The sequence below is a fragment of the Theropithecus gelada genome, chromosome 13 (genome assembly GCF_003255815.1).
Source record: "Theropithecus gelada isolate Dixy chromosome 13, Tgel_1.0, whole genome shotgun sequence".
Classification (NCBI taxonomy): Eukaryota; Metazoa; Chordata; class Mammalia; order Primates; family Cercopithecidae; genus Theropithecus; species Theropithecus gelada.
Window position 1 is genome coordinate 43316762 of NC_037681.1, and position 26802 is coordinate 43343563.

Sequence of the window (26802 nt, forward strand, 5' to 3'; positions counted from 1 at the left end):
TAATTCCAAAAATCATGAAGAAATGTTCTGATCATAAATTCTCTTGGCATAGATGATAGAAAAAACACAAAACATTAAAATGCCTTCTGGCTCTGTATACGTCTGTGTTGAAAAATATTTGTTTTCCAAACCTCAGCCTCTCTCCTTTTTGGTCAATAATTGTGCAGAGTATTTGCTTTGTAGTTGGTTTTTCATGTCCATTTTGCTTAAGATAATGTCCTGTGTCCTTTTTTTATACTTCTAATACATTTTTCCTCTGTTCACTGTGTTATTTGCAAAGAAACAAACAGATATTCTCCCCAGAACTCACATTAATCCTTCCCACTGAAATATTTTTCCATGTGCTTTATCACTATTTTTTAAAAATCATGTTTTATCTGATGGAATGGGAGCAAGATGGACCTCAATTACATAAAAATAGACAGAGGTAAAAGGAACCAAAGTGAGACCGAATACAGATGCTGAGAACAAGGTTATAGACTTGGTCAATTGAATAGGGAAAGGTTTAAGAATTCTATAAATCTCAGTACAAGGTCAGAATAGGAATTAAGAAAGCAGAGCAAGAAAACTGAAGAGAAGGCTCCACCCATCATCCTCCCTTACAAAGACACCAATTTAACAACTATCTACATATATTTTTAAAAACACCCTCTTAAGAACCAAAAATCAGGTGAGCACTCACAGTACCTGGTTCTAGCAACTTTGTATTCCTGAAAGAGGCACTGAAGAGGTAGGAAAAGCAGTCTTGAATTGCTAACACCACCACTCCCCAACCCCAGGTAGCTGTTGCCTGGTACAGAGAGCATCTCTGTGCACTGGGGGAGGGAGAACACAGCAATGGTGACGCATTGAACTCAGTGCTGTCCCGTTAGAGCAGAAAGAAAAACTGGACCAAATCCAGCTGACTCCTGCCCATGGAGGCAACATTTAAATCCGCCCTAGCCAGAAGGGAATCCTGGATACCAGAGGTCAGAACTTGAGTTCTGGCAAACCTTGCTACTGGGGCCTAAAGTGCTCAGGGACTCTAAATAAACTTGAAATGCAGTCTAGGCCACAGAATCTGCAACTTTTAGAGGAGTTCTACTGTTGAACTGAGCCCAGAGCCAGTAGACTGTAGGGCAGGAGAATGCAACCTGCTGAAGATACCAGCTGAGACAGCTAAAGGAGTGCTGGCATCACCCCTCCCCTATCCCCGGGCAGGAAAGCTCACGGCTCCAAAAGAGATCCCTTATTTCTCCTTAAGAAGAGGAGACGAAAGAGTGGGGAGGAGTTTGTCTTGCATCTTGGATACCAGCTCAGCCACAGCAGGACAGGGCACTGGTCAGAGGGGTGAGATCCCCATTTCTGGCTCTAGCTCCTGGACATCATTTCTAGAATACCATGGGCCAGAAGGGAACCTGCTGCCTTGAAGGGAAGGACCCAGTCCTGGCAGCATTAATCACCTACTAACTAAAGAGCCCTTGGGCCCTGAATAACCAGCAATGGGCCCTGAATAACCAGCCAGGTACTATGATGATATGATGAGGGTCTTTTGTAGTACTCTGAGATTAGGTAAAGGAGGAATATACCTCATCATAATAAGAGCCATATATGACATACCTACAGCTAGTAACATAATGAATGGGGAAAAACGGCAATCCTTTCCACTGAGATCTGGAAAATGACAAGGATGCCCATTTTCTCACCACTGTTACTCAACATAATACTAGCAGTTCTAGCTAGAGCAACCTAATGAGAAAAAAGATAAAAAGCATACAAATTTGAAAGGAGGAAGTCAAATTATCCTGTTTGCACATGATACGATCTTATATTTGGAAAAATATGAAGACTCCACAAAGAAACTGTTAGAACTGATAAATTCAGTAAAGTTGCAAGGTACAAAATCAACATACAAAAATCGGTAGCATTTCTATATGCCAACAGTGAAAAATCTGAAAAAGAAATCAAAAAAGTAATCCCATTTACAGTAGCCACACATAAAATTAAATACCTAGAAATTAACCAAAGAAGTGAAAGATCTCTGTAATAAAAACTATAAGACATTGATGAAAAAGGAATTGAAGAGGACACTAAAAAATGGAAAAACATTCCATGTTCGTGGATTGGAAGAATCAATATTGTTAAAATGTCTGTACTACCCAAAGCAGCCACCTACAGATCCAATAGATCCCTATCAAAGTGCCAATGACATTCTTCACAGAAATAGAAACAATCCTAAAACTTATATGAGTTCATGAAAGACCTAGAATAGCCAAAGCTATCTTAAGCAAAAAGAACAAAACTGAACAAATCACATTACCTGACTTCAGATTATACTACAAAGCAATAGTAACCAAAACAGCATGGTACTGACATAAAAACAGACACACATAGATCAATGGAATAGAATAGAGAACCCAGAAACAAACCCGCACACCTACAGTGAACTCATTTTTGGCAAAGGTGCCAAGAGCATGTATTGGGGAAAAGACATTCTCTTCAATAAATGGTGCTGGGAAAACTGGATATCCATATGCAGAAAAATGAAACTAGACCTCTATCTCTTGCCATGTACAAAAATCAAGTCAAAATAGATTAAATATTTAAATCTAAGACCTCAAACTCTGAAACTACTGCAGGAGAACATTAGGGAAAATCCCCATGATATTGGTCTTGGCAAAAATTTCTTGAGTAATACCCCACAAGCACAAGCAACCAAAGCAAAAATGAACAAAATTAACATTAAGTTAAAAAGCTCCTGCACAGCAAAGGAAAGGAAACTACCGATAAAGTCAAAAGACAACCCAAAGAATGGGAGAAAATATTTTCAAACTACCTATCTGACAAGGCATTATTAACCAGAATATATGAGAAGCTCAAACAACTCTATAGGAAAAAATTCTAGTAATCAATCAAAAAATGGGCAAAAGATTTGAGTAAACATTTTTCAAAAGAAGACATACAAATGGCAAACAGGCACAAAAAAGGTGCTCAGTATCACTGATCATCAGAGAAATGCAGATCAAAACTACAATGGGATATAGTATCATCTCACCCCAGTTAAAATGGCTTATATCCAAAAGACAGGCAGTAACAAATGTTGGTGACAAAATGGAGAAAAGGGAACCCTCATACACTGTGGATGGGAATGTAAATTAGTACAACCACTATGGAGAACAGTTTGGAGGTTCCTCAAAAAAACTAAAAGTAGAGTGTGGTGGTTAATACTAAGTGTCAACTTGATTGGATTGAAGGATGCAAGGTATTGATCCTGGGTGTGTCTGTGACAGTGTTGCTAAAGGAAATTAACATTGGAGTCAGTAGGCTGGGAAAGGCAGACCCATCCTTAATCTGGGTGGGCACAATCTAATCAGCTGCCAGTGCAGCTAGAATATAAAGCAGGCAGAAAAATGTGAAAAAACTAAACTGGCGTAGCCTCCCAGCCTACATCTTTCTCCCATGTTGGACCCTTCTTGCCCTTGGACATCAGACTCCAAGTTCTTAAGATTTAGACTCAGACTGGCTTTCCTTGCCCCTCTGCTTGCAGACAGCCTATTGTGGGATCTTGTGATTGTGTGAGTTAATACTTAATAAACTCCCCTTTATATAAATACATTAGTTCTGTCCCCCTATTAGTTCTGTTCCTCTAGAGAACCCTAATACATAGAGCTACCATATGATCCAGGAATCCCACTACTGGGTATATGCCCAAAAGAAAGGAAACCAATATATCAAAGGATATTCCATGTTTGTTGCTGCACTATTCACAACAGCCAAAATTTGGAAGCACCCTAAATATCCATCAACAGATGAATTGATAAAGAAAATTTGGTATTTATACACAATGGAGGATTATTCAGCCATAAAAATAATGAGATCCTGTCATTTGCAATAATGTGGATGAAAAGTGGAGATTATTATGTTAAGTGAAATAAGCCAGACACAGAAAGACAAACATCACATGTTCTCCCTTATTTTTGGGATCTAAAAATAAAAACAGTTGGATTCACGGACATAGAATGGAAGGATGGTTCACAGAGGCTGGGAAGGGTGGTAGCAGGGAATGGGGAAAGGGAGTATGGTTAAAGGATACAAAGAAATGTTACAAAGAATGAATAAGACCTACTATTTGACAGCACAACAGAATGACTATAATCAATAATAACTTAATTGTACATTTTAAAATAACTAAAATAATTGGATTGTAACACAAAGGATACATGCTTCAGGGGAATGGATGTGCTATTCTCCATGATGTGATTACTACACATTGCATGCCTACATCAAACATCTCATGTGTGCCATAAATATATACACCTAATATGTACCAGAAAAATTAAAAATTTTTTTTAAAAGTAGGACTTAATACTGAACTCCATTCAAATTGATTCCTTGTTATCCCCTTAATTAGGAATTCTATTTCCAGAGACTAGGAATATAGGTTCTTACTGGGCTGGGCCACACCCACTGTAATAGGAAGATGTGGATGCAGGAGGCTTGCTTGTTCATCAGAAAGACAGGTTTGGCAGAGTTTGACCTTAGTGCATTAAAGATAAGTTATAATTGAGTGCCTTGTCCCTCAGTGAGGACAAATAAGCAAAAAAAGTGCTGTATTTATATAGTATGCCTAAGTGTGTTACCAGCATATCAGAAGCATGCCAATCCAGAACAACTCTTGGGATACACATAGATTCAAGGTTAGTTGCTTGTTTATGAAGGAAACCTCCTCCTTCCTTCCCTCCTAAGAGTTTGAATAAAAGCAGAAGAAATCTTACTACAGAAAATTAAAACAGATTTGACCACCTCATGTAGAAGAAACTCTCTCTTTGGTAGAAACCTAGTTTCTACCAAAGAGAGAGTTTCTTCTACGTGAGGTAGAAGAAACCATTTCACAAACCAGCCATTTCACAAACCAGCCATTTCACAACCATTTCACAAACCAGCCCATCTGTCAGCTGAACACCATGGTTAGGGTGACCTAGTTGATCACATGGAACAGAAGAATCACCCAGCTAAGCCCTTCTCAAATTTAAGAACAACATTGTGAAATACAGTAATATATTTGCTGTTTTAAGCTACCAAATTTGGGGGTAATTTTTTATACCAAGATGTAGTGCTAATGAAACAGATCCCTAAAGAATGTGACATTGACTTTGAAGCCAAGACGTGGGTGAAAGATAAAAAAGCCTTGAGTAGACTATTGGCAAAGTCTCAAAGGACAATGACAAAAGTGTTTTTGGAGGCTGGAGAAAAGATGTTAGTGGTGGAGAGTTTAGTAAAACTGCTATCTATAGTAATGCAGAATATAGAAAATGTGTGTAACGAACTGTTAGATCTGGCCCAAGAAATGTCATGGCAAAGTGTCAAAAGTAGCAGCTGGTTTATTTAGACTATATGTGATAAAGCACTGATAGAGAGAAATGAGATTAAGCAAGAAAATGTATAGCTTCCAAGTAGAATTTAGAAGAAATATAAGGAATCCAGTACTCACTGGTTTCAAAAACAAAAATATGTCTATTCTCAGCTTCTCTGGATGGTGAAATGATCTCAGAGTAAGAATGGTCTCAGGGAAAACATCTTGAAGATAGCGCAGTAAAAACTTTGTTGAAACTCAGAAAGATTTAAGTGTTCCTAGTATGGCTTCTAAGAATAATAAGGATATGCCCAGCAGAATCTCTTTGATAGGCAAGAGAGCCTTTAAGAATCTTAAGGGCAAAATATTGTGAAACTTTTTCATCTAGACAAAATGTCTTTAAGAATATTTATATATATAAATATAAAATATATACATATATATAAATATAAAATATATACACACACACATATATATATATATATATATATTTTTTTTTCTCCCATGAGACATAGTCTCGCTCTGTCACCCAGGCTGGAGTGCAGTGGTGCGATCTCGTCTCACTGCAACCTCCGCCTCCCAAGTTCAAGCAATTCTCTGCCTCAGCCTCCCAAGTAGCTGGGATTACAGGCACCTACCACCACCCCTGGCTGATTTTTTCGTATTTTTAGTAGAGACGAGGTTTCACCATTTTGACCAGGCTGATCTTTAACTCCTGACTTCATGATCCACCCGCCTCGGTCTCCCAAAGTGCTGGGATTACAGGTGGTGAGCCACCGCGCCCGGCTGCCTTAAGAATCTTGAAGGCTTTGTACCACAGCTTCTTGTGGCACAACAAGCCAGAGAGAAGCTTTTGTGGAAGATAACTGTGAGTGACTTTTATCTAATGGAATTAACCCAAAAAAGAGTCAAAGGAAGCTCAGAGGTTTCTAAGAAAATTATACTTTGGAAGCACAGTAGCTACATAGAGACAATGCAAAATGGAAGACCTTTGTACTCACAACTTACTTAGGGCAGAAAGCCTACTGAGAAAGCTACTCAGCCACAAACATTGCCTATTTCTTTTGTGAAAGAAAAGATGACCCGCAGGGTAGAACCAAGAGCCCAAAGAGCAGAGATAGGAGCCATGGAGAATTGTTCCCAGAGCAGAAGAGGCCTAACTAAGAAGTGACAACCTATGCTCAATTGTATTTCAGCACTGGCTGGATTTCTGAATTGGCCTGGACCTGTGACTAAGTGTCTCCTACTATCACCTTTTTAAATGGGAATGTCTATTATGTTTGTCCCATCCACACGTCACCATTGTATTTTGGCTGTGTAGGAGGAAGATAACATGTCTCTTTATTTTATATATCTTCAGACCAAGAGGAACCATACTGAAAGAACCACACCTGGGGAGCCTCATTAGCTTAGATGCTTAGATAAACAGAAACCGGGGGCATTAGTTTAAGCTTAATGCTAGAATAGGATTAGAATTTTGAGTCTTGAAAGGCAGAAAATGTATGTGTATGTGGAAGAAATATAAAGTTTGTGGCCAAAAGGTAGACTGTGATGGGTGAAAGATGGTCACAATTCCTTTGGCACTGCTTCCCTGGAAAGGAGAAGCCCGATATACTCCTCCCCTCTAATCAGAGTTGGCCTTGTGAACTTCTATGAACAATGAAATGCAATGGAATTGACATTCTGGGACTTTTGAGATGCTTTCAACTGGGCCTCTGGAAACATTTTCCGGGAACTGTGAGCCACCATGCAGGGGAGCACACGGGGAGACACTCCAGTCGGCAGTTTCAGCATAGCTCAGCCCTCCAGCTGCCCACATCAAGGGTCAGACATGGCACGAAGCTCTCTTGAACCCTCCTCTCTGAACCAGCCCATCCACCTGTCAGATACTAAAAGTGACCCCAACAAATACCATGTAGAGTAGAAGAACTGCCCAGGTAGGCCCTGCCTGAATCTCACCCCATAAAATTGTGAGAATATTAAAGTAAATGTTTATGTAAGCCACTAAGTATTTGGGAAAATTTGTGAGGCAGCAGTAAATAACCAGAATGAGGTCTCTTCCTCCTTCTGGGTCTCAGTTTCCTCACCAACAAAATTTGAGATTTGAATCAGACCCCGGAGTTTTCTTCCAATTTTAACAAAATTAGCAAAACAACACTTAGTTTTATGCAATTGCTACAATTTTTCTTGTAAAATCATCTAAAGGTAGTAAGCATTACAAAATGAAGTCACTTCTAACTTTAACACCTGAACCAGAGTTAAAACGCTGGGGAATTGTTGCCAATACAGACCACCATTCTGGCTGAAGATAAGCTAACAAGGTTAATGTTTTTATAGAGAGACAAAGTGATTTCTCCTCAATGACTCTATAGGGGTTAGCGAAATCCACCCAAGTTACCTTAAATCTAAAATATTTAAGTCTTTCAAACAAAAGTTTCCATTGAACAAGACATATGAAAATTGATCTAGAAGATTAATTCCTATCTGCAAACAAATTGGTGACTATATATATACAAGAGCAAATGCATGGACTTCTGTCTATTCATTTGGCATAGAAGTTCTTAGCTTGCAGTTTATGTACTCTCAAGGAGTCCATGGATAAAATTCAGGGGTTCATGTACTTTCATGGGAATACAATTTTTTTTTAATGTTTAATTGAATTTAGAATTTCAATTATAAATACAGACAAAAAACCCAAAAACTATTAGTGGTACCTGTGATTTTTGTCACCACTAGAAATCAACAATATGTTCATATCGTATAACAGCTGTTGCAAATATCTCAAATTATTTATGCTCATCACAATGCTGAAATTAGGGTTATTAATCCCACTGATGCAGCTGTTATATAGTACATTAATTTTAAAAGTCTGTGTGTATATATATATACACATATATAATACATATCCTACTATAAAACAAATTTGCTTTTGATATGTTGATAACCATATTTTACTATAGTTTGCTTTTTAATGCTATGTGTTTTAGTTTAAATGTTTAAAAACATTATTCTGAGAAGGTATTCAGAGGCTTCTTGGACAACCAGAGGGGTCCATGACACCAAATAGGTGAAAAATCCTTGATGTTCATCCCATAGTATAGCTCCTAGCTCACTTGACTTTCCTGTCAGTCAGTACCTGTTGAGCACCTGCCCAGTGTCCAGGTGGTCTCAGAGGTCAGCTGGCAGATACATTAGTTTTCTCCCATTTTGCTTCCCTTTCCCAATTCCTGTAGTTGCTCTGAATATCAGGCCGTGTCTTCAGACCCTCTCCCACTCCTGGCCACCTCATTTTTCACAGACATTTCTGCCCCATATTTCATTATAGAAAAGGTAAAACTTCCTCTTTTTAATCATGCCCAATGTTTCTATTGTTACATGTGCCACTATCTCTCTAAGATATATTTCCAAACCCATCTCTCTTCTGAGTTTAACAATCTAAATTTCCAGCTGCCTACTAATCTTGAATATCCTTCACATACTTCAAATTAAGTGGGATCATTCATAAAAGGTTCCTGCCATCATAAATTGACTCACCCTGACTCCTAGGCACACATGGCCACAGCAATTCTGCACGTTAGGTCTTTGGTGTCACATCTGGATTTAACCTCCTCTACCTCACCCCCAGATATTTCTGAAATCCACTTTTGACTCAGACTCTGCTCAGCTCTTTCACTGACCACTTGACTGGCCTTTTAAAGAATCTCCCAACTTCTAGTATCTCATTTTTTTCCAATCCGATTAGAGTTATCTTTCTAGAACTCAAATTTGACCATTTCACTTTTCACCTTAAAAGTTGCACTGCATAAACTGTTAGGTCTCACCTGGGTGATTCGTTAAAACACAAATTGCTTGGCCCCAACCCCAGAGTATCTGATCCAGTACATCTGCTGTGGGGCCTGAAAATGTGCATTTCTAACCAGTTTCCATGAGATACTGATGCTGCTGGTCAGGAAACCACACTTGAGAATGCCTGGCCTAGAACATCATCCTTAAATCTGTTTGACTTGCAGTTCTTCCAGTAAAAATTGTTTCAGACCCCCAATATAGGTATGCCTATTTATTTATAAATTACATACAGGCTCTAATGCATTAACATTGCAGGTACATTATGAGACAAATTACAAATAATCATTTTAAAAGATAAAACAAAAACAAATAGAAAATTTAAGAATATTCTTTCTGCACCCAAATGGATGTTATACACCCCACATCAGAATATTCTGGGAGGGGCAGAGATTAAAAATGAGCCCTGGGCTGAGATATTAAGTCCTATACTCTTTGTCATTCTAGTCAATCATAGTCAGTCTGTTTGCTTTCTAATCCTGGCTCCAGGCTATAGAAAGTTACAACCTTAGGGAAGATCCTTCACCTCTCTAAGCCTCTATGTCTTCCTCTGTAACATGGAGATAATATTAAGCAACAACCTCATAGGATTGTTTTTAAGATTAAATAAATTAATATGCATAAATGGCTTAATAAATTCTTGGCATATAATAAATGCTTGATTAATGCTGACTATTATGATTGCTCCTGGTTAGTACCGTATGCTATAACCATGCTATTCAGTTCACAATTTCCTGAGTAAATATCCACAACTCAATGTCTTTACTTGTGTTGTAGCCCCTGCCTGGAGTATCTTTCCTCTATCTCAACTTGGGAATATCCTTCTCATCTTTCACAATCAAGCTGAAAATGTTACATCCCTTGTGACAGTAACCTACCTGAACATTCTGGTCTAATTAATTGCTCTCTCCTCTTTGTTCTCATAGTACTGTTACAAATCTTTAAATATTCCTTGCCACGATGTTATTATGTACAGTTTATATGCCATTTCTTCCAATATTGTGAGCTCCTTGGTATGGAGTTCATGGTGACCTATGTATCCATCACATCACCAGAGAAAATGCTTGGCACATAGCAGATGCTAGATACAGATTGTGAAAGAGAGTGAAGACATGAGGGAGCTGGAGATAGAGGAAAAAGATGTAGGAAGAGAAAGAAAAAGGGAGAGAAAGAAGAAAAATGAAGGGTAAAAAAGGAAAGGTTGGTCATCAGCTCTTCTCAAGTTCATGCTGGTATTTGGAAGAGCGTGACAATCTAGTTCCAGTACTATAGCCTAACCCAAATGCAGATAATGTCTTACCCATGTGACTCCCCTCTTCAGCCTCACTTTCTCTGGTCCCTTGGACAAGAAGTCTTAGATTTGATTTAAAAAAATGTGTGTGTGCTCCTGGATTCTAAAACCCTTGGAATCTTCAGAATGATGAGTATCTTTTGTATACCAGTAGGATGATTGGTGACTGGGGGCGCCTATATAGCTTTAGGATGGGAATTGGACCCCCAGAAAACCAAGTCTTGACTAGAATCTTAGAACTTTCAGCTCTACCTCCCAGCTTTTGGGGAGGGGAGAGGAACTGGAAATTGAGTTCAATCACCAATGGCCAATAATTTAACCAATCATGTCTATGTAATGAAACCTTCACAAAAATCCCTAAACAATGGGGTGGACAGAGCTTCCAGACTGATGAACACATCCACGTGTCGGAAGTGCAGTACATCCCAACTTCACCAGACAGAAGCTCCTGCAGCCAGGACCCTTCCAGACCTCACCCTAAGTACCTCTTCATTTGCCTGTTCATTGGTATCTCCACAACTAAAGTGTGTCCCTGAGTTTTGTGAGCTATTTTGGCAAATTATCAAACCTGAGAAGGGTGTTGTGGGAACTCCTAATTCATGGTTGGTCAGAAGTACAGACGGCAATCTGAGACTTGCAACTGGCATGTGAAGTGGGAGCAGTGTCATGGGACTGAACCTGAGGGGTCGTCCTGAACTCTGGGTAGTCTAGAACTGAATTGAATTGTGGGACATCCAGTTGGTGTCCAGAAAGTTGGAAGATTGGTTAGTGTAGATAAAAACCACACACACATCTGGTGTCAGAAGTGTCTGGAGTAAAAACAGTTCAGAGGGGCCAATTAGGTTGCCAACGGAGTCTGCAGCTGTCTTCTAAAAATATGCTAGCTAACCAGAAAGGCACTACACCCTGAACTATTCCCTCATGGCCCCACATCCCGTTCACCTGAATGGAAAGTCCATGAAAGAGTGACAGAGCTGCTAGAACTGATACGTCAATTCTCCTTTCTGGTTTCTATAATTTCATAGCCTTAGGATATCCAAAAAAAAAATGCCTGTTCTCAGTCTGAAAACTTCCAAACGCCATTAATAACATTGCTTAAGCTCACAGGCCCTGAAGGCATCTAACTATGTTTCCTTGAGTCAATATTTAAGTCTTTTGTTGTAGTATGTTCCACTACACATTCACATCCATTTGAACCCTGAGTAAAATGTCTCAGAGTTCATGCTCCCCACATTATCAACAAGATTCCTCTGTTGTCTTCAGGACTTGACAATTTTTGTAGAGTTACTACTCAATTCTCTGAGTAGGCCTGTTCTATAAATCCTTATTATTTGCTGACTGTTTGAAAGGAAAAGTAGAATCAAATCACACTGCCATTTAATAAGCCCATCAAGGCCCTCTACCACCTGCTAATAAGGTTCACAATTGTCACCCTACCTCTGCCCAGACTCCCCCTTCAATGGAGCTCCGTTTTCCTGTGCTCATGATTACTAGGCTATATTACCATGAAAGAAAAGCTGGCTTCATTTTATATAAAGTACATTCTTAAACTGTGGCACACAGCAGAAGGGAGCTGGATATACCCTTGTCATCCCTAATGAAAGAAGAATATTAGACCCATTAAAAGGCTAAAGTCCAATCACCCTTCAGTGATTTTTCTTCTCATCAGCAAAAATGCTCATTAATTCTAATATCTTTGCTTTCAGGCATGAACTATGAGATCTGAACAAAAATTTCATTTGTAATGAATACATTTTGTCAGAAGTAGAATTATGATGATTCTAGTGGTGATAATAATAATAAGCCATATCAAGAGAACAAGAGGATTCTGTGTTCTCAGCTGGCAGGGGGTCTGTGAGACCCTCTGTCCATGACATGGTCTTGTGATGCTCCATGGCATCTATATAAATAATGAGACTACATAAACAGGAGGTTGATCTTCTAACCAACAGACCATAATGCAGACATCCATAACTGACTGCATCTGATGAGGATATGGTCTCTTCTTTTGAATAACCCTGAGAGTCTATTAATGAGCCTACATCTGGTTAGTTTACAGGGATGTGTTTTCTGGAATGAAAGTTTATTGTAAGGATACTTTGATAACTAGGTAGAAGGCTACAGAGTCACCATGAAACCCAGAGGTTCCAAGCCTGGGTCATTCTAAACAGAGATCATAGCTTTCTATGGTTTAGGAATTGACTTTTATAACCTGGATCTTCTTGTTTGACTTAGCATATATATTTTCCATTATAGGAAATCTTGGAGCTCTGCATACATGTACTTAGAAAAACTTATTTGATGAGTAAGTGAAGACGTTCAGCCTTACCATGATCCAACACTATTCAATTGCTTCCCTGGTCCTTAAGGAATAAGGCTGTTTATAAGTCTGGACAATTCTGTCTTTCTCCCCCAAACCGATCCTAATCCCACCGACATGCTGAAGGCAGGGGAAGACCTCATGGAACTGCCATATCAGTCCCGGCCTCTTCACCTCCAAAGCTATTTAACATGAAAACATAGCCTACTACATTTTTTTAGCCGCTATATTTGAATCTCTGTACTAATGGTCAAGTACACTTTCTAATTGATAATGACGTGTATTAATGTTCCCATTTAGAAATAAACAAACTGGTTAAGCATGCTTAAGACACAGGCACCAAATCACACATCTAGGTAGCATGAAGTCAGGCTTTTAAACCTTGGTCCCTGATAGCAAAGCCCTGTTCTTCCTCATGTGCCCACGACTATAGTGGCCATGAATCAATAGAGCAATTAGAATTGTTATGTCTATTGTAATATTGAGTTAGAAAAAGGATTTGGTTTCAATAGATCAAAGAGAAAAGAAATTAGAAAGAGAGCCTGTGGGGAAATGTGTATGTGGAGAGTTGCCAGAAGACAGGCCAGCCAAAAAGGGATTTAATACAATTGCTTATCAAATGGGCAAAGGACGGGACATGCAATTCACAACCGAGGACACATAATTAGAAGACAAATGGAGAAAACATATTATTTTTCTAGATATCAAGGAAAGGCAAATTAAAACAACAGTTTTATGCTAAGACAACAAAGAAAAGAATGTCTGCACCCAGTGTTTCCAAGGGTGTCATGAAACCCTGCACACAAATGTACCCTGGTGAAAATATAATTGGGAAATCCCATTTAACACAAATTTACCTATGATTATCAAGAGTCATGCAGATGTTTATGCTTTTTATCTTGAAGAACATATCTGAAAGAAAGAAATATTTTATGCATATAAAGATGCAAACCATGGCAATATTCAGAACAGCAAAAGTTTAAAGTTAATTCAAGTGCCCCTGAACACGATATTTAGGTTATATGGAATGTTAACATGGTTGAATATTACCCAGAGTTAGCTCAGGCACTACCCTCTCTGGTCTGGACCAGTGCAATGGACTTGTTTCTTGCCTTCAGCTTTGTCCTCCCAAGTCTAGACTTTACTCTGCCACCAGAGGGGTTTCATGAACGTGATATTCCTTCCACCTGCATGGGAGCATTTTGGCTCCTAAGGCTTCTGTGGGCTCTTCCCTACCTTCCTCTCTAACCTCATTCCTTTTGCCATGGCCCCACCTGGAGACCTCTGTTCCTATTGCACTAAACAAATCATAAACACCCCCATTTCCTGCATAAACATCCATAATTCAATGTCTTTGTCTTGTAGCTTCTACCTAGAATAGCCTTTATTCATCTCCTCTTGGTAAAATCCTTCTTGTCCTTAAAACTAAGCAAAAAATATTAGCTTGGCTTTACACATACATCTTTAGAATTAGTAGGGCCTTATCTGTGCAAAAAGTGCTAGTTTGCCTTCAAAATTGAGCTTACTTATTGCCTCTTTGTAAATATTTTGATTTTTCACACCTCTATTTCCAGGTGAAATCTAACATGCTTTACTCGGGGCCTCCAATGAAGCCTGTAGAGATATTTATAATGGCCCCTGTCATTTCTTGTTGTGTATATGTATTGATGTATTTGTATATACATCACTCTTTATTAAACTTCTTGAGGTCATGAGTATATCAAGTCCAATAATAGCATCTCATTCACCAGAACTACTTAAAGCTTATTATATGCCAAGCATTGTTACGCATTTTGCATTTTATCTCCATAGCTCAATAAAATTTTATAATTCTAATAATGTATGTTGTTATTCTCAATTTAACAGATGAGAAAACTGAGGTTCAAATAAGCAACTTGCTCAAAGCCCAAAGTAAGTAAATGGCATAGCCAAGAATTGAAGACTGGTCTATCAATTCCAGCTGCCTGGCCACCATACTGTTTCATTCCCTTTTCTGACACAGTAGCTTAACACATAATAGGTGCTCAATAGTTGTCGGAAAAAGTAAATATGTGGCAGTAAGAATAAGTATTTATAATAGATGGGACATTAAGTTGAAAAATCAGAATGTAAAAGTGTATCTACATGTCGATTGCAACCCGATTGCAATGATAGGTGCATACTTGGCAAAGACTGGATGGGAACCTGACAACAGCAAAAGTCAATTTGTTAGAGAAACAGAATTATGGCAGTTTTAAAATGTATTTGTCCCTTGCACAATATTTTTTAGTTGCTTACCAAGACTTTGTTCATGAGAGGCTGGCTCAGCCCTGTTCTGCCATCAGAGCTCCTAAGAACATCAAAATATTTACTGATTAGAGAAACCCAGAAGCCAGAGGTCCCAACTGGCCAGGTATCAGAATGTTCTGTTGGAAACTCTATACACATCAGCAGGCCAGGCAAATGGATATGCAGAAAGGAATAAAAATGTTGACTGTCTTTTGTATTGAATTATCATATATAAAGAGGACTTGCACAAAATATTAATTCTGTGTGCAAAAGAAAAACCAGACTCTCTCAGTACCATTTCATAAATTCCAGAGATGAATATCTTAGTGAACTCTCCACTTTTTGAAAAGAATGTGTTGAAAGAGCATAAGAGAAAGGAGAAAGAGAAGAGAAAAAAAAAAAAAGGAAAGAAAAACAGGAAAAAAGATTAGATTTGACAACAAAAAGGAGACAAATTAAAACTGAAGTAAATCCATCCATTGGTTTTTCTTAAGAATCATTCCCTGAAATTTTGCATTTCATAAGTTGCTGTTGTTTAATTTCACCCTAGGAGCAGGAAAAACTAGGGTGCCTTTAACAGAAACAGGAAATTAAGAGAAGGAGATTTTTGGCGAAGGAATACAAACCAGGAAAGGAGACTCAATAAATGCTTATGGATAGACCATTAAATGAAAGAGTCTTATTTGTTGAGTTTCAGTTTCCAACAGGACATTTTTCATGGCCTGCCAAAGTTAGGCACACCTCTTCTCAAGGGGCAAGACTGCATTTCAGTTAATTCCCTAATTCAATGAGATAGAAATTTCAAGTCAGCAAGAAACAGAGACAGGCTATACAATTTCTTTAGTTTTTTTATTCCCAATCAAATGCAGGGCCAAACAATACCAGGATTTACCTGTACTGATCTTGCCATCTGCCTAAGGGTGGCTGATCAGGGGGATTCCTCAATCGTCCAAGTAGACCTGGACACTCTACTAGTTCAAAACATGTCGGGTTCAGATGAGGAGTTTGCTTGCAACAGAGCTGAGCCAGTCTGAGCAAATGCATGATACTACCTGATATGAAGAGAGTGTCTGACCACTGCAATTGTTTCCCTCAGAGTAGAAAGGTGAGTGCATCGTGGCACCCAATGATTACTTGGGACCCCAAGGTTTAAAATTCCTTATATGTTAAATGAAAATATATAAACTAAGCATGCATGATTTCTAAACAAAGACAATTTTTAAACAGGAAATTTGGAATTGTATAATCCTTGTAGCAAAGGTTCAACTTTGTGAAAGATATCTCTTTATCTCTGGGGCGGGGCACACAGAGCTCTGCATTATTGTTGAGAAACAATAGATGATATTGACATACTGTAATCCCATTTTCTTCCATGTGCAGGAAAACCTTGTTTTATGGGAGTATCAGGGTCTCAGCTCATTAGTGGGTTTGTCTCAAAGTAAACGAAAAAGCTGGGGAGGTTAGAGCTTGAGAGGTTAGATTGGGTGGGGGTAGATTAAGGATATGTTGAGGATACCCTGGCATTGAGGCCCTGTTGAAAGATGACCACATACACCTCTTTCCAAGTTTAACCTTTTCTTACAGAGGCTGACTCCCTCCTCCCATTTGCCAGCACAACCACCTAATCTTTTCTCTACTTTTATAAGTCAACAAGAAAAATAACATTCCCTAAACAAGAGATTTCATTTTTCATCAAAACAGAACCTTCTTTTATGTAGCTACACATAAGCTTCCTTACTGAAGCACCAAATTCTAAAGCAGCTATAAGTAAAAAGAATTTGCTCTTATCATAAATAAAAGATTGTATATGTGAACTTATTTGCAGTAAAGCCTTACAATAAAAACATAATTTATACGCTAGTTTCTCCTGTGCATTTTATGTAATATCCTAGTAAAATATTTCCATTTTACAACATGTACCTATTAAAACCATTCCTTATAAAACTGTCGGCATAAAATAAAATACAAAAATTTGGAAGAAAAAGCAGAGGAAAAGAAAATATATCAAGATGAGGTGATGAAAGGCAACTGAAAGATCCTTGTAGAAATCCTCCCAGTGAGATATAAATAATAGTAATAAAGAGGCAGTGGATGATGCTGATAATTAACAAGGATATTTTAAGGTGAGAAATACTTAAATCCTTCTTAGAATGTCATTTTCCTCTATGCTACAAAGGAATTCTATAGCAATAAAAATTGGAGACAGGACCCTACTACTGAGGTGGAATGACCTTACAAAGTAAGTCAATTAAAGTGTCCTGGAAATGGCAAATGCTGTCTGTGAAAATGCTGCCTGACATTTGATTGGCGTTTGCTCTCTGGTGTCCAGATGCTCCTCCCACCTGTAGGTGGAGTTGTAGCCTGTTAGCCAAGGACCTCTTAAAACCCCTAATTAGATCTGTCATTCTTTGTTATGGTCATAACTATTTTTAAGTGATTTCAGATTTACAGAAAAAAAATAAAAGAATACAAGAACCGAAGGAACTTCAGATACCCTTCTTTCAGATTCGACAGCTGTTAATGTTTTACCACATTCCCTCTCTCTCAATCTCACATGGGAGTGTGTGTGTGTGTGTGTGTGTGTGTGTAAGATAGATAGAATAGATATAGATATCGATGTATAGGTAGGTTTGATCATTTGGGAAGAAGTTGCAAATTTATCTAACCCTAAAACTTCAGTGTATATTTTGGATACTCTTTTATATAATTAGAATAAAATTATCAAAATCCAGAAAATATGTATCTAATCTATACATCTTATCCAAAGGTTGCCAATTGTCCCAATAACAACTTTCCTATTTAAAAAAAAAATAGAGAACTAAAGAAAAAAGAAAAAAATTCTTGTCCCAGATCCAATCCAGGATCACACACTGCATTCCATTGTCATGCCTCTTTGATCTTCTCTCAGCTGAAACATTACCCGAGTCTCTGTGTTTAGTCTAACCTTTACACTTATTAAAGAGCACAAGTCGGTTATTTTATAGAATGACTTGGTTTTGTCTGATGTTTCTTCAGAGTTGCATTCAGATTATGCATTCTTGGCAGGAATACACAGAAGCAATCTGTCTTTCTCAGTGTATTGTATCAGGAAGCACATACTAATTTGTCCTAAAAATCTCTTGGTTAAGGTGAGGTGATATTCATCATAAAATTGCTATTTCCCCTTTTTAATAAGTGGACATATTTTGAGATTAAGTAAATATCCCGTTTCTCATCAAATGTTTGCCCAATAGTTTCAACATCTGTTGATGACTCTTGCCTACATCAATAATTACTGTGGTGGTAGCTGAATGAGAAGCAACACCTTGCTACATGAAAGGGGTGTATCAGTATCTCTGGGGAATGGGATAGTTTCTTTACTTGAAAAATAAAGCAGTGTCTATTTTTACTACAATCTATAGAAAGTAAAGATCAACAAAATTGTCCTAGTTAATGGGAGTAGCTAGAACATAAATCCATTTTCTGTGCATCAATAATTCTCAATGGAAGAGTGAGGTTTGTATTGCTATCAAAAAGTTCAGAGGTTTAGACCGAGAAACAGTCTACCAGAGACATTTCTTTCAAGAAAATTAACTTCCAGTTTAGAAAATGAAATGGATGTTTTCATCCTAAGTAATTGTTCTGTTTTTATGGAAAGACACTTCGAATTATGTAACAACCAAGTATTTTTTCTTTTGAGAACACCTGCTAGGAAATTTAAAGCCTCCACTGTGTCCAATTCACTGTGGTAGGTCTTCAGAATCTGTGTTCTTGGTCTCATTCCTGGACCACGCTGTGTTTCCAGCTAGTTTTTCTTTCTTCTCTTACTCTGACTTACTTATGTTATCTTGTTTCCGTAGCTAGACTGAAACCTTGTGGAGTAAGGTGGGCATATGAATGAGTTAACAAAATGTGCTTTCTTTGTTTCATCATCTGCTCTATCTCAAATCTTCAGATACCTAATTTCTCATCAACTAGAGCTGTCTTATATTGTCCCACTTGATATGTCATTTTGGAGGATGAGAGTAGTAAAAGAACTCATGGGAAACTTTAAGTCAGTGTCACTGGTAGCTTCAGCAACTTCCTGGTTTCCAGGACTCTAAAATAATGATTGAGTTTGGTTATTGTATGTCACATGGAATGAGTCTTTGCCAGTACAGGTAAAAGAACATTGGGCCAGGGGTCAGAAGGTTCATGAACGGGACAGTTCTACCTCTGCCATTAACCAGGTATGTGACCTTGAATAAGTTGGTTCAGCTCGCTGGGCTACAAAATCCTTGTCAGAAAGGGGACACAAAAGCACCTAAGCTGTCCATTGCCCTAAACTGTTGGAAAGTGTAACATCACAGTGCTTCAAGAAGTGCACGATCCAAGGATTCTTTATCTTGCCTTCTGGTAAAAGAATCAAGCAGACATTTAACAAGAGAACAAATGTACAAATAATTTAATTTCAGATAATGGTAAATTATACAAAAACCGGATAGAATAAAATATTCAAAAATGATTGGGGGGAGTGCCTTATTTTAGATGGGATGGCCAGTGGAGGCCTCTGTAAGGAGTAGATATTTCATCAGAGACCCAGATAATGGGAAAGAGAAAGCTATGCAATGAGATGAGAGCCTGTGAAGCTGAGACACAAGCCCTGGGGCAGGAACCAACTCAAGTACCAGCCAGAGGCTGTGTAGCTGTCTCCGCCTGTGCAGGGTAGAGATGAGTAGAGAGAAGGCAGGTGTAGCTTTTGGAAGCCAATCCCTCTGCAGCCTGAGTATTGAGAGGATAGACTTTGAACATCTACAAACCTCGGTGCACCTCCTGGCTCTGCTTCTTACCCATCTTGGTGCAGGTACTTAACCTCTCTGGGTTGCAGTTTTCTAATACATAAAACAGGAGTAATAATAATAGCAGCTACTTCAAAAACCTGTGGTGAGAATTAAGTGGAATATTGCATAGCACTGTGCATGGCACAGGTAAGCTCTCAAGAAGCAATAGCTATTATTTTCTGGTCTACTCTGACTTCTCCATCAATTGAACATCCGTGGCCCTCACAGAATAAACTGCATAACTCAGGGTTCAGGAATATTTTCTAAAACTTTTATATAAGGATAAGCAGGAAACTCCCCAAAGGTAGGGACCATGTCTGCTTTGGTCCCATGGCACCCAGCACAGAAATGCACATAGTGGGTGTCCAATAAGATACTTAACCTGAGTAATTATTTGTGAAAGGTGGTTTCTGATAGTTGTAACAAGCCAGTCACAAAATGCAGGCAGTAAATCACACTCCCTGTACCCAACTCTCTATAAAATTCACAATGAGCACAATTTGTTTTTAAACTATGTGAAATGTTTTTAGATCACACTAACATATTCAGATGCATGCTCACCTTAAGTAATGTGTTGTCTCAGGAGTGAGTCCCTGGATCTGCCATAGTAGCTGATTTTTATCAACAATTAGGAAAAAGAGGCATTTGTTTGATTATGCGCCCAATTTCTGAACAAGCGGCTCCTCAGCCAACCATTGCAAATACCTCCCCACCACCACCAGCGTTTCCAAGTTCAGACTTCTCATTCTGATCATGCTAGGAATGTAATCAAGGCCCTCTGTGGAGATAAGTTAATTATCTCCTCAGGCAATGAACACACGGGTTTGGTTTCTGACCATGTTGCCTAATGAGAGGACACCCCAGAGGAGCTGAGAGCTTGTCAGCTACCACCCCAAGGCCCTTCGTGGCATCTGGGAGCCATGGCCCAAAGTGATTCTGGCCCCTCTGTCCCAGGTTCTGCACTGCACCTGCTTCTGGTGATGCAGCACTGGACACAGAACTTGACTGGCCCTATTCTCGTTCTCTCCGAGCCAGCCCAGCCATGCCCTGCGTTACTGGGGTTGGGCTCCTGGAGCTCACCCGGCACCTCCTGCAGCCCAGGACATCTCCCAGCTCAAGATGCCCCTACAGAAAGCTGATCTGGCTCCGCTGAGCCTCCCAAGATAGATAAGGAAAGAAATCAGCTTTTCTGTCCTCCGTCACCAGGCTGCCAGGGACAGCAGGACCCAAAGACTCTAACAGAAATCACCTGCCTGTCTCCATGTTTTAAACTTCTGCTTTAATCCAGCTCAGAGTGGGATTAGCTGCCTCAGAGACTGCTAATTGCCAGATGGCCGCTGATAGCCGACTGCAGAAGTGTGTGTGTCAGAGCCTGTCATGGGGTCTTAGGAAGTCAGATCCGAAAGGGATCTTAGAGAGCCCAGCCAACCTTTCATTTTCTTGTTATGACAATGGGCAAACTGAGGCCCAGAGGGGCAAGGTGGCTTGCTCTTGGATACACAGCGAGCTTACAGCATGTGCCTGTGGATTGCATTTGCATTAGGAAGAGAAAGAAAAGAGCATTGAGAGACCTCAATATACCCCTAGCTGATTATGCCCTGCTGCCCCTAGGGAGAGGCAGAAGCAAGAGGAAGGAGAGCTAGTTTATTGAGTATCTCTTATATTCCAGACTTGACGGCAGCTGGTTTCATGAGTAATACCTGGGTTCAAGCCCGCAATCTGACAGGGCACGTGATCTTGAGTGAATCATGTCCCCTCTGGTCAGGGGGCTGGGGGATTCTTAATACCTTACATGCAGATTGAGAAGAGTAAACTGAATCATCTTGAAAAGAGTGGCTCTCATTCTTTAATGTGCACCATAATCTTTTGGAGGACTTAAAATACAGATCGCTGGGGCCCAACCTGTTTCTGATTCAGTAGGTGTGCATTAGGACCTGAGAATTTGCATTTCAAATAAGCTTCCAAGAGATGCTGATGCTATCCAGCCATGGGCGACACTTAAAGGTGTATTGCTGTAAGATGCAGCCCCTAACTCTAAAGTTAAACAGCATCAGTTGGTCCATGAACAAGAAACACACACAAACACACATGAACACACAAACACCTTTTTAAAAAGAGTAATCAAAAGAACCCGAACTAGTAAGTTAATTCCAGTGGATCCAGGCTTTTATGTTTTCTTAAATTCTTCAAAAAAACTCCAACATTAACTTATGGCAACCCAAATACAAACTCAGTTTTTTGTCCTGTACCTCAAGTGCTTTCCTTAGAGAAGAATCAAGTACCATCTTACACTCAAGGAGCCTACAATCCTGAATGAGAAGAGTTCACCCACACAGTCCCACTCAGAATGAGACCCTGATGGCATCCCAGGAAAGCGTCTGAAGTGCCTTTAGCACCTGGTACATCCAGACATGTGCTATAGCCCCCATGAGGACCATAACTAGTGAGTGTACCACTGAGATAAAGGCAGGCCAGAAACACTCACCATCATTCCTGCAGTGTGACCAGAGGTACACACACTGAAATCCCCACCTGGAACACGGCCAACCTGCTAGGACATCTGCAGATTGTTTCCAGGAAACTTCTCAAACATGCATCAACCCAAATAAAGATGGGAGAAAATACATAAATATTGAAAAATCCTGGGAAAATACCTGGAGTTCTTCCAACAGCGTTTGGCTCTTAATAAACTGTACTTGTCTTGCTCTGATTTGAGTGAAATTTTACATACTAGAAACTTTATCCCAAAGTTCATATGTTGATTGGAGATGGAGCCTTTAGGAGATAATTAGGATTAGATAAGGTCATCAGGGTAGGGCCCCCATGATGGGACTGGTGGCTTTATAAGAAGAGGAAGAGAGAACAGAGCTGACATAGGCTCTTACTCTGTGGCCATGTGATGTCTTTGCTACGTTATAACACAGTAAGAAGTCCCTCAGCAGATGTAGCCCCTTGATCTTGGACTTCCCAGCCTCCAAAACTGTAAAGAACATATTTCTTTTTAAAATAAATTAACCAGTCTGTGGTATTCTGTTATGGCAAGAGAAAATAGACTAAGACAGTACTTGTGAGACAAATATCCAAGATCAAAGCTACCTTGGAGGGGTCTTATGGATCTTGCAAAGAAAAAACGGACAGTAAGGAAGCTAAAGAGATTTGACAGGGCTCTGCCTCTCTGTTAGGATGTGTGGTGACTCGAGCTCAGGAATGGTTGATGTTGGTGTCATTTTTAGCCTCTGGCCCTATCAGCAGGTCTGCTATCATTGTAGACAGAGTAAGTGATGTGGCCAAGGATACCACATGTGGAGAGATGAGATAAAAGATATAAAGACACCTTTCCCAAATCCCTGTGAGGCACCCAAGGTGCTTGATCTAGGGCTAGAGCCAAGGTCTCTTGGCCAGAATGTAAACTAATGTTTGTCTGTCTCTCCAGCTCTCTCCTTCCTACCTTTCTAGGTAAGCACTGAAAGAATTTACGCTAAAAAGTAGTTCTATATAATTGTTATAAATGTAGTCACAAAACAGAATACAAATGTCATAGATAATCCTTCTGGTAGAATATACATAATGTAAAATAAATCAATTTAACAACATGAAACTTAGCAAAAAGTAATAATTTATCAACATGCACTCCAGAGCAGAGATGAGGGATCAAGTACAGGAAAACAGAGTGGGAAAGAAAAGTAATAATAGGCATCTGAGATGGCAGAGAGTTCATGGATTCTTGGCATTGATAATAAATGATATATAAGATTTTACTGTAATATAACCATTAATAGAATTTAAAAGGGCTTATATTCCATAGAAATTTTCAGAAATAAAATCAGAAAATATGGATCACATAACCACCCCACCCCCCAAAAAAGGAGCCATAAATAAGACAAAACCGAAAAATAAGATAGCAGAATTAAGACAAAGCATGCTTTCCCTAAAGACAAACCAAAGCCAAGAAAAACACATTCAAAATCATTACACAATGCTCTGAATATATTTAACACCTCTGAAACGTATGCTTAAACATTGTTAAGATGACAAAGGGACAAGGCATTTCACCCTGGAGTGATGGGAATGTTTTGCACTTACGTAGAGATGAGATTGCACAACATCGTGGATGTGCTAAATGCCACTGAATTGTTCACTTCAAAATGATCGATTTTATGTTCTGGGAATTTCATCTCATAAAGAAAACACACACACACACACCCCAAAATCACTCCTTTTTGGCGATGGCACAATGTGGCTTTATAATCTTTCCCTCCTTTTCACCTCCATTCACCTTCTTTTCTTTCTTCTCCACTTTTTCATTTGGGCACACACAGGACTTTTCCTCTGAGTCCTTCTATCATTCTGGATGGACCCAAGATCCTGATCCAATACAGAGACTTTGGTTTCTTCACCTCAACTTCATCTTCATTGACCTTTTCTCTGCCCCAGCCACACACGGCCATTGTCACTGACTGGACTTGTCATCACTAAAAGTGCCACACCTCCAAGAGCCACTAAGTCAAGCACTGCATGCCACAGCTCTTGACATTTCAACTGTGAAAGCAGACAGTGCAGATCCAAGAAAAGGCTTTTGTTTGTTTGGGTTTTTAATAGGAGAGAATGAGATTTTGAAAAAAAAAAATCCAATGGAAAGAATTGTAATCAAAGGAAGAGGATGAACACACAGGAAAGAAAAGGGAAATCAATAGTGGCGACTTTTGAAGATGGCAGGAAGAGATGGGGTCAGAAGAAAGGGTGGAGACACTGGCCTTTTGAGTTCATTAAGCCTGCAGTTTATAACTACACATCAGACTTAGAGAATGACACCAAAGAAGTACTCAGAAAAATTTGGAGACTTGCTTTTATTGCTTCAACAAGGGATGAAATACATAAGCTAAGCATCCAGCTGAAGAAGTCAGAAAAAGAGCACATTATAAGGAAATTTTTGAAAAGAAAGACATTACAAATGATTTCTTAATAAAATCTCCCCCAGAAATGAATAATTTTAAGAGTTGACTTTTTAAGAAACAGGAAAATATATAGCTGATATAATTAATAAAAAGTGATTTAATCACATTTAAATCATTTATATTTAAAGTAAATATGAACCTTATATTTTAGAAATTAAATGAATATTATTTCTACCCTAGGAATAAATTTGATAATTGCTATGAAAGTTTCTAGAAAATCTATAAATTACCACAAGTGACTCAAGAATTGACCCAAGTAGCTCATTAATCAGACAACCTGAAAGAGTTGCCACAGAATATATGCCTGTACATATATATGTGCATGTGTGTATATATATATTATGTATACACATATTAGGGTTCTCCAATGAAACACCAATTTTATATATATGTATAAATATTTATATATAAGCCTTATTTTAGATAATGATAAATGTTTCTATATATCTGTATGTATATACAATTTAAAAAGGTTTATATTCCAAAGAAATTTTGGAATGCATAAAAATGTATGTTCCATATACATACAGATACATAGAAAGATTATGAGAGATTGGCTCATGTGATTATGTAGGCTGAGAAGTCCCATGATCTCTTGTTTCTAAGCTAGAGGCCCAGGAAAGCTGGTTGTGTAGTTCCAGTCCAAGCTCAAAGGCCTGAGAACCAGGGAAGCCAATGGTATAAGTTTCAGTATGAGTCTGAAGCTCGGATAACTGGGGACTGATGATGTACATCCCAGACCACATCCAAAGGCCCAAGAGCACCAATATCTGAGGACAGGAGAAGACGGATGGTCCCGCTCAAGCAGCTCATCCTCTTCTGCCTTTTTCTTCTGTTCAGCTCCTCAGTGGATTGCACAATGCCCACCCACATTGGTGAGGACAATCTGCTGTACTCAGTCTACCTATTCAAATGCTAATCTCTTCCAGAAACACCTTCACAAGTACCTCCAGAAATAAGATTTTACCAGCTATCTGAGCATCCTTAGCTCAGTCAAGTTGATACATAAAATCAACCATCACAACATATATTTTATATGTATATGTGTGTATCTGTATCAATAAATATATCTTCTTTTGAGAAGGAGTCTCACTCCATCACCCAGGCTGGAGTGCAGTGGCACAATCACAGCTCACTACAGCCTTGACCTCCCAAGCTCAAGCAATACTCCTACCTCAGCCTCCCAAGTAGCTGAAACCACAGGCAACTGCCCCCACACCCGGCTACGTTGTTGTTTTTTTTTTTTTTTTTCATTGTTGTAGAAATGGGATCTCCTTTTGTTGCTCAGGCTGAATGTATCTGTTTTTAAGCAAGCTATACCCAGGTGAAACTTTCATGTTCTCAGGGCAAAGAGAATCCCACTGCTACCCAGTCTTGCAATTCCTTATTTACAATTCTAAAATTTCAAACATTCTTTTTTCATAAAACATTTAAAGGCAAAATCTGACTAGAACTCATTTAACAGTAAAATTTGACCTGAATTTATATGAAGCTATGTATATGGTCTTTTTTCTATTATTGTTACATATTATACTTTGAAATATTAATGTGCTTTATTATGCACTCTTGTCACAGACCCCACTGGGCAAGATATGTGTTCTATAGTATATATGTGTGTGTGTGTGTGTGTGTGTGTGTGTGTAGTATATGTTTAGTACATGCTATTACCTTCCTAAAAACCCAAATGTTCTGATTTTGGAAACATATCTCAATCCAACAGTTGCAGGACAGGCCTTGTCAGCCTGCATAAACTGTTACAGAGCATAGAAAAAGATGAAGTTTGTCAACTACTTTTCAGAAGTTAGCATGACCCTGATCTAAAATTTGGCAAAAGGGTTTATTCCAAAATGAAAACTGCAGTGCGATTTCATTTGACTCTAGAAGCAAGATGCTTAAATAAGTGGTACTTTTCACTTTCCATCCTGTTGACAAAAAATATGATTACTGTATGGGCTTGTTTCTCCTTAAAATTTCAACAGTGCTAATGCCCAGTA